Source organism: Rhinatrema bivittatum, chromosome 6, assembly GCF_901001135.1.
Source record: "Rhinatrema bivittatum chromosome 6, aRhiBiv1.1, whole genome shotgun sequence".
NCBI lineage: Eukaryota > Metazoa > Chordata > Amphibia > Gymnophiona > Rhinatrematidae > Rhinatrema > Rhinatrema bivittatum.
This window is the reverse complement of record NC_042620.1, coordinates 195,824,972-195,839,206: the sequence shown is the minus strand read 5'-3', so window position 1 is coordinate 195,839,206 and position 14,235 is coordinate 195,824,972.

Here is a 14,235-nt window from a genome sequence, read left to right as displayed (position 1 = left end):
GGCACTCCATGAAGTTAGCAAGTATCTCATTTAAAACAAATCAAAGAAAATTATTTTTCACTCAGCTCATAGTTAAGCTCTGGAATTCATTGCCAGAGGATGGTTTACAGCAGTTAGCATAACTGCGTTTAAAAAAGGTTTAGATAAGTTCCTAGAGGAAGAATCCATAAACTGCTGTTATGGTAATTAATAAGCAATAGTAGCTTGTGATTTATCTAATGTTTGAGTACTTGGCAGGTACTTGTGACTTGGATTGGCCACGGTTAGAAACAGGATACTGTGCTTGATGGACCCTTGGTCTGACCCAGTATGGCATATCTTATGTTCTTATGTAACAGGTGCAGAAGGCAGTTCCCACATAGGATTTATCCTGGGCAAGGGTAAATTACTTCCTCATTCTATCCACATCATACCATGGCTTGAATTATATGGAACAGTGTTGGCAGTGGAGATAGTGGAACTGATACTAAATGAAACAAACATTCAGCCAGACATGATCAGATTTTATTCCGACAGCAAGGTAGTGGTGGGCTACATACACAACCAAAGATTAAGGTTCTATGTATATGCAAGCAAGAGATGTGTGTGCATCAGGAAATCAATGAGACCAGAGCAGTTGTATTATGTACTCTCTGATCAGAACCCAGCAAACCAGGCCACAATGTCTGCATCTGCAACGCACCTGATGCAGACAACTTGGCTAACTGGACCTGAGTTCCTCAAAGAACAAAGAGAAATTCCCAGTTGAAAGAAACCCTTATGAGCTTGTGAACCCTGGATCAGATGCAGAGATTTGTCCACAGGTAACCACTAACATTTAAGAAGGCAAGTCGGGAGTACACCAATTCAATTGTATTTTTGAAGTGGTCAAAAATGATCTATGGCACATCTCATCCATGTTGTGCTCTCCTATCAAATCCCAGATAGTACCCCCGATGCTTGTTAGCACTGGCATCTCTGTACAAAGCTACTTACATTAAAAAAAACTGTTAAGATCACAGCATGGAATCTATGTATTAACTGTAATATTTGTATAGGAACAGAGCACAATTTTATTCTGAGTGAAACTTTTATGATTTTTGGGATATGGCATTAACTAATTATAGAAAAATCACGCAATATGATTTTTGAGGGGACTCTCTCATATTGGGGACTTGTCATGGGCAAACCTTTTATCTAAAGGGTGCTCTAAATTTGTTCTGATTGCTCTTTTGTTTGCTAAGCTGAGTATCCTGCAATTTTGGCTTAAAGAAACTGCTCCACCTAGACAACTTTGATATAATTGCAGTATATACTTAAATGGAAGATTGATGATGCTATGCAGTAATTCAATAACAATTCATTCAATCTAGTGGTGCCATATTATTGTTTATTGTTATTGTATTGTGTGTTTTTGTTGTAATTTGTCCTTTGTATGCTTATGTATGAATGGGATGTCTTGTTTTTGTGTGGCTGCTATGGCAGCCTTGTTTAATCTAATAAAATATGTGTAGCAGACAGCATTAGTTAATTCATTTTTTGTTTTATTGGATATTGCTGTATGCTGTATTTATTAAATAAAAAAATATATAAAACAACTGTCATGCTCTGGGGGATGTGAACCTTAGGGCTGCTACTAGTTTGGCGCAGCCAGGGGCATGGAAACACAGACCAGGCCCTAGCAGACGGCAGTTGACGTGCCATAAAGCGAGGGCTTCTGCCTGGCCATCTTTCCTGTTTAAGCTCGCAGCTTCTGGCGGCCAGCAAGACTTCTCTAGCTGAATACAAGGAAGACAGGACCAAGGTGGGCTGAAATCAGGGCCAGCAGAGAACTACTAAGGCTGATGTCCAAGCAAGGGTTAAGGCAGGCAAAAATCCACACATTAAGAAAGCTGGAAGGAAGGCAAAAGTTTACCGGCATGGTTAAAAGGTGAGGTGAAAGAGGCCAAAAGATCTTCATTCAAAATTTGAAGAAGGATCCAACAGAAGAAAATAGGATAACGCATAAGCATTGGCAAGTTAAATATAAGACATTGATAAGACAGGCTAAGAGAGAATTTGTAAAGAAGTTGGCCGTAGAGGCAAAAACTCACAGTAAAAACTTTAAAAAATATATCCGAAGCAGAAAGCCTGTGAGGGAGTCAGTTGGACCGTTAGATGATCGAGGGGTTAAAGGGGCACTTAGAGAAGATAAGGCCATCGCAGAAAAATTAAATGATTTCTTTGCTTTGGTGTTTACTGAAGAGGATGTTGGGGGGGGGGGGGGGGGGGGGGGGGGGGAAGATACCCATTCTGGAAAAGGTTTTTATGGGTAATGATTCAGATGGACTGAATCAAATCACAGTACACCTAGTAGATATGGTAGGCCTGATTGAAAAACTGAAGAGTAGTAAATCACCTGAACCGGATGGTATACACCCCAGGGTTCTGAAGGAACTAAAAAATGAAATTTCAGATCTATTATTAAAATTTGTAATCTGTGATTTAAATCATCCATTGTACATGAAGACTGGAGGGTGGCTAATGTAACCCCAATTTTTAAAAAGGGCTCCAGGGGCGATCCGGGAAACTACAGACTGGTTAGCCTGACTTCAGTGCCAGGAAAAATAGAAGAAAGTGTTCTAAAGATCAAAATCACATAACATATAGAAAGGCATTGTTTAATGGAACAAAGTCAACACAGCTTTATCCAAGGCAAGTCTTGCCTCACAAATCTGCTTCACTTTTTTGAAGGGGTTAATAAACATGTAGATAAAGGTGAACTGGTATATGTAGCGTATTTGGATTTTCAGAAAGCATTTGACAAAGTCCCTCATGAGAGGCTTCTAGGAAAAGTGGTGATGTCCTTTCGTGGATTACAAACTGGTTAAAAGACAGGGAACAGAGAGTAGGATTAAATGTACAATTTTCTCAGTGGAGGGGGTGGGCGATGGAGTGCCTTAGGGATCTGTACTGGGACCCCTGCTTTTCAATATATTTATAAATAATCTGGAAAGGAATACAATGAGTGAGGTAATCAAATTTGCAGATGATATAAAATTATTCAGATTAATTAAATCACAAGTGGATTGTGATAAATTGCAGGAAGACCTTGTGAAAAATTGGGCATCCAAATGGCAGATGAAATTTAATGTGGATAAGTGCAAGGTGATGCATATAGGGAAAAATAACCCATGCTATAGTTACACAATGTTAGGTTCCATCTTAGAAGCTACAACCCAAGAAAGAGATCTAGGCATCATGGTGGATAATAAATTGAAATTGTCGGCTCAGTGTGCTGCGGCAGTCAAAAAAGCAAACAGAATGTTGGGAATTATTAGGAAGGGAATGGTGAATAAAACAGAAAATGTCATAATGCCTCTAGATCGCTCCATGCTGAAACCGCACCTTCAATACTGTGTACAATTCTGTTCACGGCCTCTCAAAAAAGATATAGTTGCGATAGAGAAGGTACAGAGAAGGGCGACCAAAATGATAAAGGGAATGGAACAGCTCCCCTGTGAGGAAAGGCTAAAGAGAATAGGACTGTTCAGCTTGGAGAAGAGATGGCTGAGGGGGGATATGAAAGAGGTGTTTAAAATCATGAGAGGTCTAGAACAGGAAAATGTGAATGTGTTCTAATGTTTTATCTACTCTCCCCAGGTATTGGAGGAACCTCTTTCAGGTTCTTGTCCTTGCAATTGTGTAGTCATCTGTCCTTCAGTCTGGAGGACCAAAGTAAAGGTCATTTTCAATTAAAGAACATAAGAACTTGCCGTACTGGGTCAGACCAAGGGTCCATCAAGCCCAGCATCCTGTTTCCTTCCAACAGTGGCCAATCCAGGCCCTAAGAACCTGGCAAGTTCCCAAAAACTAAGTCTATTCCATGTTACCGTTGCTAGTAATAGCAGTGGCTATTTTCTAAGTCAAATTAATTAATGGCAGGTAATATTAGTGCAGTGCATAAGAGTTACTGTATGTGTTATGGTTTTGATGTGTTTGGGTGGATTTTTGGGTTCTGTGGAAGATGACCATGCCCACAGGGAGGAGCCCCATGGGGAGCCACAGTACTGGGCTAGACTCAGGATGCACAAACACAGAGTTTTGTATTTTATTGTACAGCTGATGTATACCACCAGAGGTGGCAGTAGTGAGGTAATCCAGAGGTAGCAGTCCAAGGACCCTCAGCAGAGGGAACCCCTCTCACCAAGATGGTATAGGGAGATCCAGATGTAGGTTTCCCAGCACGGCAGAGCTGTAGATGAGACAGACTGAGAATTAGATTTATTTATTTAGAATTTTTCTATACAGACATTCTTGAACAAAGATATCAAATCATATCGGCTTACAATTGAACAGAACAGTCGCGGCTATGGCGTTACATCGAACATAGAACATTTAGCAATAAACATAGAACAGGTCAACAATAACAAATAGTGAAATGCTTCATCAGAGAGTAACATAATATATAGTTAGGGGAACAACAACTGGGGCGGCTGTGTGCGTAATATCAAAATACGTTTAATGAAGTGTCATTATGCAGCTAGATTACTCACTAGATGTTAGCTGTAAAGTTGACGATTCCACCAGGCAGAAGTAGATGGTTACAGGCACTGAGGCAGGGCGAGCAGACCCTCGAGGAGCGAGTACCTGATCCCAGTAAGGCACCTGAAAGAAAGCAGAGGGCCCCCGAGGAGCGGGTACTCAGATTAGAGAATACCCCGAAGGACAGAGCTTCCAGCGGCAGCACGGAAGCAGCAGAGTAGCATAGACTGGAAGAGTCCAATCCTTGCTAATTCAATGAGCTAGCAAACAAGCGTATTCTAAATACCCAGATGGCGTGACGTCACTCGAGGGGGACGCCCCTGAGGTTCCCGCCATGACGTGGATAAAGATGTGGGTGGTGTGCGCCCTTAGGAGAAACATGGTGTGAAGCTTTGTCATAGCTGTTCTGGGGATGCCAGAGAATGAGGCGGTAGCCATCTTCCCAAGGTTAGCGGGGAGAACAGAGAAAAAGGTGAGGCACAAGGGTCAAAGCTGTCTGAGACCGACGGATGCAACAGTATGCATTCTATTACAGGATGGTGAGAGCATCCTCTACCACTGGGTGGTGGCAGCGCCCATCAGTATCCAGCAGTGGCAGTGTTGGTTATTTACCTTCATTACTACCATTATTCATTCAAAATTCTGATGGAAATGTATTTGGGGTTTTGTCTTAACTTTTCCTTTACAGGATGGAGCTGCTTGCCATGAAATAGAGTGCCTGTACCAGGTGCAAAATCTTTTTGGGTATCATGTGCACCCAAGACAGGAATGGATGCTATGCTTTCTTCTGGTTGTCTTATGTCATCTTATTATGTGAAGCTGGCATATTGCAATGCAATATTGAATGTTAAGTGTCCATTGTAAAATCTGTGCAAGAATTACCCATGCTCAGATTTTGAATAAGTGGGAGGGGTGTGATGGACCCTCCGTTCACGTCACCAGTAGGACCTAGTTGAGCCCTTTGTTCACAGAGAGAGAGAGAGAGAGAGAGAGAGAGAGAATAGGTTAGAGTGGAGGGAGGATCCATTCAAATACAGTCCCCTCCTTCTGCAGAGTCTGGAACTGAGCCCTTGCTATAGCTTGAGAGGCAGACCATTTAGGTTAGCACAAAGTGCAGAGGTGTTAGGAGTTAACTTTACCTGTTTTACAGGCCCAGTCAGAAAAGGCAGGCTAACCCAGGCTGTTGGTCCTGATCAGGGTCGGGAGGGATTTCCTCTTCCAGTACACAACCTGGCTGAGTTCCCTCTGGGTCTAAATTAGGGGAATTTTGATACTTTTATTTAGGAGTCTCACTGGACACTTGGGCCTGTCTTGCACATATGGATTGGGGAACCCTGCGTATGAACCACCCAGGGATAGGGAAGATACATCCCTGAAGTGGTGGCAACCTGTTCTGAGGAGGGGACTTTGTTAGTTTCTGTTCCTTTTTGGGGGAAAGAAGACTTTTGTTAGAAAATCCAGGAGGAAGGCTTTTGGCTGCCCCTTCCTTCCTGCTAGAAGCAAGAGAAATGCTTATTTCAACGAGGGTCCTGTACATCAAGGATCCAGAGAGAGTACTTAAGTGACTGTGTAAGATCAAGGAGATCCGGAAGATCTGCTAACCATTGTTATGACTGTTGGTCGCAGATGGCTCTGACTGCTAATACTCACTGTGTGTTCTGCCTCTCTCCCTTGGGGAAACTTGCAGCCATGGCCAGCCGCTTCTGTCGCTCATTGCTCCATTACAGGACTCCCCGGGGTAGTGAGGATGCTGCCGACTACCATGTCTCCTCCAGGCCTCCCTAGGCATGCATGCACTACATGGCCCCTCTTATGGACACTAGGGCAGGGACCTCCGGGGCGTCCCCCCCTTGATGACATCACTAGCCCTGGACTCTTAAGCTTCATCAGGGCCTAGCCCTAATCAACTTGGCAACGAGTTCCTTACTTGCTGAATTCTGCTGATCTCTCTACGGACATCAGTTCCTGGTTCCTGTTACTTTTGGCGTGAGACACTCTTGGGTACCCGCTCCTCAGGGGCCCTGCTCCTGTATCCGGCTATCCACTCCTCGGAAGGCCCTGCTCCTGGACTTTGCCTACTAGCTTTCCCGCTCCTCGGGGTCACTCCCAGAACCTCTCCACCTTAAGACGACTCTACGTAAGTGTATCTTGCCCTGCGGGCCACTGCCTTCCTACTCTGCTTCATGTGACAATTGGAGGTGTACCTCGCTCTGTGGGCCATTGCCTTTCTTTGTGACTATGTCGTGCTCCCCGCTCCTCGGGGTAGCTCTCCCTCTATCATCACCAGAGACCCCTGGGCTTCCCCGCTCCTCGGGTAAGCCTACGTCATACCTCCTGTGCTGATGCTCTGTGTGGCTCTGCCCCTGGGGATGCTCTCTCTCTGCACTCCTCCTTACTCAGCTTGCATCCCCATGCCTCGGGGTCTGTCCAGCTCCTCACCACTAGGGGAACCTATTCTGGCAATTATATCCACATCCATCTCGCTGTACTCTCTGGGCTGTGTCTCCTATTGCTGCTGACCTCGCTTCCCAACGGTGAGGCCAGAGGGGCTCCTCCCCGTGGGTGGTACCATCTCACCTCAGGCCAAGGGTCCACTAACCCACGAGTTCTAACAGATTGCCAAGTCCATGGACCCGGCAGAGGTCTCGGCACTCCAGGCCATTCTTGGCCTGGCACAACGAATTTCTGAACAACAAATTCTTGGAAACACTGGCAGCAGCTATAGATAACCTGAGTACTAGGTTGAACTCCACCTCGACGTCTGCCAAACCTACTCCTGATACACACACGCCGATTCGCCGGCCTACTGTGCCCTTGCCAGCACCCTCATGTTTCTCAGGAGACCCTCTTATGTGCAGGGGTTTCCTGAATCAGTGTAATATGCATTTTTGCCTACAACCAGCATACTTCCCAGATGTTATTACCAAGACGACGTATATCCTGTCACTCCTGGACAGTAAGGCCTTGCCATCACCACTTTGGGAGCAAGCGAACACAGTTCTTCGAGATTTACCTGGCTTCCTCACCTTATTTTACTCCTTTGACGATCCTGGTCAAAAAACATCCAGGTCTTCCCTCCTTCACCTCCAACAAGGAGCTAGGTTTTTGACTGATTACGTCTGAGTTCAGGATCCTCTTGTCTGAACTTCACTGGAATTCAGACTGCCTACATACTCTCTTCCTCAAAGGTCTCAGCCTATGGATCAAGGAGAAGTTGGCGGCCCGGGATCTGCCTGAATCCTTGAATTCCTTGATATAGACTTTGCCGGTCACATTGACCACCGCCTTCAAGAACGTTCTCAAGAGGCAAGACCATCCAGGAAGTTGGCACTGAGCTCACCCCGAGTTCGATGTACTCAGTCTCCCAAGCCCAACATCACTCTGAATAAAGAAGTGGAAGAGCCAATGCAGATGGGTCGAAGTAGGCTATCTCCAAAAGAAAGACATCACTGCCAACAATCAGGCCTCTGCTTGTATTGTGGCCAACCCGGACATGCTATTTCCTATTGCCCTATCGGTCCGGAAAACTCCCAGGCCTAGGTTCAGTTGGAGGCCTACTGCTAGGCCTGATCTCACCCTCTCCTCCACTAACCTTGCCAGTTTCCAAACTAATGCACAAGAGTTTCACACTGGCTTTAGTGGACTCTGGGGCCGGCGGGAATTTTATTCTGAGGCAACTTGTGGAACATCTTTGAATTCTGACCATCCGCGCCCCAGTGCCCTTATTACTCTCTTCCATTCATGGCAAACCTTTACCAGGCGAGGTTACTCACTCCACGGCTCCTATCCAACTCCGTACTGGTTCTCTGCACGTGGCGACCATACCATTTGTAATTCTGGATAAAGCTATTCACCCCGTGGTGCTGGGACTGCCGTTGCTTAAGCTACATACTCCGCAATTTGATTGGGTCACATTACAGCTATCTCAATGGGGTAGCTCCTGCCATGACAAATGCTTGGAGATCATATCACCTGTACTTTGCCTAACCATTCCTGCTTCTCTTTCGGGTCTTCCGCCGCAGTATTCCTCATACGCGGATGTCTTCTCCAAAAAGGTGGCGGTCACCCTACCCCCACATCGCTCCTTTGACTGCGCAATAAATTTGCTACCCAACACAGAGCCTCATCAGGGTACGATTTACTCACGGTCCTTAACTGAGACACAAGCCATATCAGAATATATTCGTGAAAATTTAGCCAAGGGCGTCATCCAACCCTCCAAGTCTCCCGCTGGAATGGGCTTTTTTTTTTTGTGGGGAAGAAAGATGGCTCACTCTGGCCGTGCATTAACTACTGTGGCTTGAATGAGATCACTCTGAAGGATCACTACCCTCTACCCTTAATTTTTGAACTCTTTGACAGACTTCAGGGTGCTAAAATCTTCACCAAATTAGACCTTAGAGGGGCCTACAACTTGGTTCGAATTCGCCAGGGTGATGAATAGAAAACCGCATTTAACACACGTGACGGCCACTTCAAGTATCTTGTGATGCCGTTCGGCCTCTGTAACGCTCCAGCAGTTTTTCAGAATATGAAAGATTTTCAGAGACATGGTCTACTGATGCGGACCTGGATGTATACCTGGATGACATCTTGTTTTTTTCGCAAGACATTCAGAGCCATCATCGAGACATCTGCAGTGTCTTCAGTGATTATGGGATAACCAGTTGTATGCCAAGCTGGAGAAGTGCTCTTTTGAACAAGAGTCCGTTCCCTTCCTGGGCTATGTGGTCTCTAGCCAAGGCTTTCGGATGGATCCTCAAAAATCCAAAAGTATCCGCAACTGGCCTCAAGGCCCTGCAGAAATTTCTGGACTTCACCAATTTCTACAGATCATTTATTCATCACTATTCTATGCTAATTGCTCCAGTCACCTCCATGACTTGCAAGGGGGCTAACCCGAGGCCTTGACCGCCTTCCAGGACCTCAAGGCCACCTTCCTTCAGGAGCCATGCCTACACCTTCCAGACCCACAACGGCCCTTCATAGTCGAAGCTGATGCCTCTGATGTCAGCATAGGAACAGTACTCAGCCAGTATTCGACTACTCATACCTTACACCCTTGCTCGTTCTTCTCTAAACACTTTTCTCCAGCGGAATGTAATTACACAATCGGGCATAAAGAGCTGTTGGCAGTTAAACTGGCCTTCGAAGAGTGGCGTCCCTGGCTCGAGGAAGCGCAGCATCAGATTACTGTATTTACTGACCACAAGAACCTCGAGTATTTGCACCGTGCTCAACACCTAAATCATCGACAGGCCCATTAGGCCCTATTTTTTACTCTGTTTAATTTCCTGTTACAATACCGTCCAGCCACTAAAAACTGCCGTGCCGATGCAGTTTTGTCACTGGTCCTTTGTCATTGAGGATGTCCCTGTTGTTCCATGGCACATTGACTCGGCTAAAGTCCTCCTTTCTGCCTTGTTCTCTGTGCCACCTGGGAAGACTGTTCCGACAACTTCGATGGAAGATACTCCACTGGGCTCATGACTCAACAGCAGGCCACCCGGGACAGTCTAGAACCCTTTCCACTCTCCAACGGTTCTATTGGTGGCCCACCATGAAGGAAGACTCACAAGCCAACGTTGAGTCTTGCCCTACATGCACCCATCATGAGCCTCCGGTGGGTCATCCTTGGGACCACCTACCACCTCTTCCCATGCCCAGCGAGCCGTGGACACACATAGCCACGGATTTCATCGTGGACCTTCCTCCAAGTAGCAACAACATGATTTGGGACACCGTGGACCATTTTTTGAAAATGGCTCACTTTGTGGCACTCCCTGGCCTTCCTTTAGCCCCGGAGCTAGCTAACTTGTTCATCCGCCATATCTTCCACCTCCAAGGCCTTCCCAGACACATTATTTCTGATCAGGGAGTACAATTCACCGCCCGGTTTTGGAGATCCCTCTGCAAAATGTTTGACATCAACCTGGATCTCACTTCGGCTTATCATCCTCAAGCCAACGGTCAGACAAAGAACAAAACAGGACCTTAAAAAACAGTTCCTTCGAGCTTATGTAAATTCATGGCAGAATGACTGGTCTGACTTTCTGCTGTGGGTGGAGCTTGCGCTGAATTCTCAGTCTGCGTTCACCGGGTCTTCACCCTTCTAGGTGGTTTATGGACGCCAGCCGCTGCCTCCTCTGCCACTCTTGCTTTCAGTGCCATCCCCAGCTGCACAGGCCACCACGCAAGAGTTGCATCGACTCTGGGACAACACTAAAAAGCTCCTTCAGCAAGCCAGCCAAAGATCCAAAAAGTTCTATGACACTCATCGAGACGTTCCGCAATTTAATCCAGGAGACAAAGTGTGGCTCAGCACTCTGTTTATGCGTCTTAAATTGCCTTCAGTCCGGTCCACATTGGGCCTTTTCCCGTGCTTCGTCGGCTGGGCCTAGTTACATACAGTCTTCGTCTGCCTTCATCTCAAAATCCACAATGCTTTTCATGTCTCTGTTAAAACCTCTGGTACTGTCCAACTTCTAAACAAACGCCTGAGCCCCAACCTCTGTCAGAGGCAGACGTTACCTATCAAGGGCAAGATGTCTTGGACGTCAGAAAGCGTGGAAGAAAGTGGGAATATCTCCTCTTGTGGGAGGGCTTTGGGCCCGAAGAAAACAGCTGGGAACATGTGGTCAATATCCTTGACAGGGATCTAATTAGGCAGTTCCATGCCTCACATCCGAGAAGACCCAACCCTCGGGGAGGGGGGGGACGGGGACCTGTTATGACCGGTTGCAGAACACCAATAAAACTCTTATTAGGAAACCAGGCTGCTATAGATTCCTAGACATAAATTACATGCTAGCAAAATACCTCACCTCTGTCACATGCAGAACACAGAGAGACCCTGATCAAATACAGAATAAAGAGAGCCTGAAGTGTAAACAGAAACGTGCTGAGAAGAACTGAACTGGAACCCACAACAAGCCAGCCTCTATATGCAGAGCAACAATAGAAAAACAAACATTACCATTCTTCATAAAACATTAAATAAAAACAAGAAATATAAAACAATCATAATAGTAAAATTGCATTCATAAAATGAATATTTAAGAGAGTTAATATTTATATATATATATATATATATATATATATATATATATATATATATATATATATATATATATATATATATATATATATATATATATATATACACACACACACACACACACACACACAAAATTTCCCAAACATCAAGAAAATGTTTCAAAATATCTGATGAATAAAAAATCCAATCAAAAAATGTTTTATTGCCCCCCCAAAAAATTAAATATTTCGAAAGAGCAGAATTATCAAATAACACCCATTAATTAAAACTAATCTTCCCTAAGAGCCCCTTGGTCATCTAATGGTCCAACCAACTCCCTCACAGGTTTCTTCTTTGGATATATTTTAAAAAAGTTTATTATGAGTTTTTGCCTCTATGGCCAACTTCATTTCAAGTTCTCTCTTCGTCTGTCTTATGTTTTACATTTAACTTGACAATGCTTATGGTTTATCCTATTTTCTTCAGATGGATCCTTCTTCCAATTTTTGAAGGATGTTTTTTGGCTAAAATAGCCTCTTTCACCTCACCTTTTAACCATGACAGTAATTGTTTTGCCTTCCTTCCACCTTTCTTAATGTGTGGAATACATATGGACTGCACCTCTAGGATTGTATTTTTAAACAATGTCCATGCCTGTTGAACACTTTTAACCTTTGCAGCTGCACCTTTCAGTTTTTTTCTATTTTCCTCATTTTATCAAAGTTTCCCTTTTGAAAGTTTAGTGTTAGAGCTGCAGATTTACTTATTGTCCCCCTTCCAGTTATTAGTTTAAATTTGATCATGTTATGATCACTGTTGCCAAGTGGCCCCACCATCGTTACCTCTCTCACCAAATCCTGCATTCCACTAAGAATTAAATCTTAAATAGCTCCCTCTTGTTGGTTCCTGAACCAAATGCTCCATAAAGCAGTCATTTATTACATCCAGGAACTTTATGTCTCTAGCAAGTCCTGATGTTACATTTACCCAGTCAATATAGGGGTAATTGAAATCTAAGACAAACATTACTCTTTATCCACAGTACAACGAATGGTATAACTTCAGAAGAAATGTTGTATCACAATATTCATATTTAGATATTGTCAATATTTAAGCTATGATATTCTTGCGTCACAATTATAGATTAGGGACCTTCATAACATCCACGGTGCTGCAAATTAGTATTGGGTTTATGCACCTGTGTGGATCATGTTTAATCATTGGTCCAGTAGTCCATTGCTCATTCAAAAGTGTTTTGAGCTTTTTATATATACTTTTTTCTATTTTCTTAAAACAAAAATGGTTACTTCCCTGTTTTTAGTATACGCCTATCACTATACACTTACCCAACACACATGGGATTTCTACCCATATAGATTCTACTGAGCATTTAGTCTTTTGTATGATCTTTATCCTGTTGGACTCTATACCCTCCAGGACATGAAGTACCACACCCCCACTAAGTTGATCCTCCCTATCATTGCGATATAATTTGTACCCTGATATAGCACTGTCCCATTGGTTATCCTCCTTCTCTGTGATGCCAATTATGTCAATCTCATCATTTGCTGCTATATACTCTAACTCTCCCATCTTACTTCTTGCATTGGCATACAGACATTTCAAAGTGTGGTTTTTGTTTGTATTAACAACCTGCTTTTCAGTTGTTGGGGATAATTCGGAAATCATTAGCTTCGGTGATTTTTTACTTATAGGCACATGGACTATGTTTGCTTTTAATGGAACCTCTCTGTTGGGATGCCCTAATGCTCTTGTTTCATTAGTATCCTTCAAGGATACATTTCTCTGAACCATGCACTGGTGAGTGACTGTCGGCTTTCCCCCTTGTTCTAGTTTTATTTTTTTTTTTAATTCTTTATTTTAAAATTTTTGAAGTTTTACCCAAGATATCACACTTGTACAGAAAATTAGTTATTACAGAAAAAAATACTAAAAGAATTATGTATCAATTATACATTCTATATAATATAAGACCTGTTATATGGATGTCTTATTGAAATCTGAGTGTACCTTCATACGATGCTGTGATTAATTCAGCTATCGTGTCTATGAGCCTATTATAAGGCCTCTAAATCATTAGGTACCTCAGGTAGCTCTTTATGCCAGTATGTCCACTTCCAGATTATTTCTTTGATGGCAATTGGAATGAAGCCATTAATGTCACTTATCTTTTGTTCTGTAGTCGGTCTTGCTCAGCCAACATCTAGACGTTTCGGAGACTAGCTCCTTCAAGGGCTGGACGCTTTCAAGAGCGACTTGTGGAACACTGTAATTGTTCTAAAAAGAGCATAGAAGGAGACATCTTTCGGTTATTGAAAAGAACTTTCACTTAACATGAACACTCCGGATGGAACATGATACATACGTGCTATAATGGCAGTATTTATTTGTAGAATGTGGACTGTTCCGCTGAAATAGCGGTCTGGGGAGCTCCGCTGGAAGTAACAGAAAAGGAATCTCAAAGTGGTTAATAATACTTGTCTTTATTTCTAAGTAGTTGATAATAGTTGTCTTTCAGAAAGAAAGGCAAATAAAATAAGCATAAGTTTCCTTTGATTGATCTCTGAATCCAGAGAGGTTTCAAGAAAATTAGTTAAGTCCAAATTTCCTGATTGAGGCCCAGATGGGGCTTGGTCTGTTATTTGTTCTCTTTGCTGTAAATAGTACACTTTTAC